Source organism: Pteropus alecto, unplaced genomic scaffold (genome assembly GCF_000325575.1).
Source record: "Pteropus alecto unplaced genomic scaffold, ASM32557v1 C18274716, whole genome shotgun sequence".
Taxonomy (NCBI): Eukaryota; Metazoa; Chordata; class Mammalia; order Chiroptera; family Pteropodidae; genus Pteropus; species Pteropus alecto.
Genome location: NW_006491636.1, coordinates 1 through 1,059, shown reverse-complemented (window position 1 = coordinate 1,059; position 1,059 = coordinate 1). Strand labels below are relative to the sequence as shown.

The 1,059-nt window shown below is 44.6% G+C and overlaps 1 pseudogene; it reads right to left on the bottom strand.

The window, feature by feature from the left end:
- Positions 1–7: 7 nt before the first annotated feature.
- LOC102888472 lies at positions 8–799 on the bottom strand (annotated as a pseudogene).
- Between the last annotated feature and the right edge of the window lie 260 nt (positions 800–1,059).

Genomic DNA, 1,059 nt, shown 5'->3' with positions numbered 1-1,059 from the left:
TTCTTGCCTTTGGCTTCAATCAGCTGATTGGATCCAACCACGGAGAATGAGATACTGGCCTTGCGGAGCCTAGTCTGCTCTTTAAAATCTTTGTCTTCATCCGATTCTGCATCAGGTAAGTGATAGATGCTGATGTTATGTTCTTCGATTTTATCCAGAGTTCTCTTCTTCAGGCGCTCGCGTTCCTTCAGAGTGAGTGTGTAGGCTTTTGCGATGACAGGCACAATATTGACCTTGTTGTGTATCGCCTTCATAAACGCGACATCTAAGGGCTTAAGTCCGTGTCCAAAGGGCGAGATGAAGTAAAAGCAGCAGTGCACCCTGTCGTCGACGATGTGCCGCCTAGTCAGACCACTCTCGTCGTGCAGATACCGTTCAAACTGCTCGTCGATGTAGGAGATGATTGTCTTAAAACAATTCCTGCAGTTGATGGCATCATTGTAGTCGGGGGTGTCCACCACCGTCAGGCGCAGCTTGACCACTCGCTCTTCAATCTCAACATAGAGGCCTAAATTTGGACAGTTCTTTCCATTTTCTCTGCAGCTCCGGGTATGATTCCTTCTGGGTAGAGATCAGTCAGGAACAGGCTGCTTATGAGAGTTGATTTTCCTAGACCCGTGGGATTCACTGACCACCATCAGTGTGAACTCAAAACCTTTTTTCACTGATTTTCGGTGAACTCGGTTGGGAAGATTTGCAAATCCAACATAGCCAGCAGTTTCTGGATTTATAAACTGAGTTGGTTGTTGCTTAGACATCTTTAGTAAAGTCCTGTCAATCGCGGAGGAGCCGAAGAACCGGACCCTAACGATGTATTTTTAATTGAGTTGTTTGCTTTCTCGTTGTTCAGTTTTAGGAGTACTTCGGATGCAAGTTCTGTGGTTTGTCTTTTGATCCCCTTAGCAGTGTCTTCCACCATGGAGATGTTTTTAACGTTAACAAAGTCCAACTTACCAATTTTTGTTTCATGGATGATGCTTTGGTGTTGTACCCAAAAATTCGTCATCAAACCTCAGGTCTCCTAGATTTTCCTCCATGTTATCTTCTAGACTTTTTTTT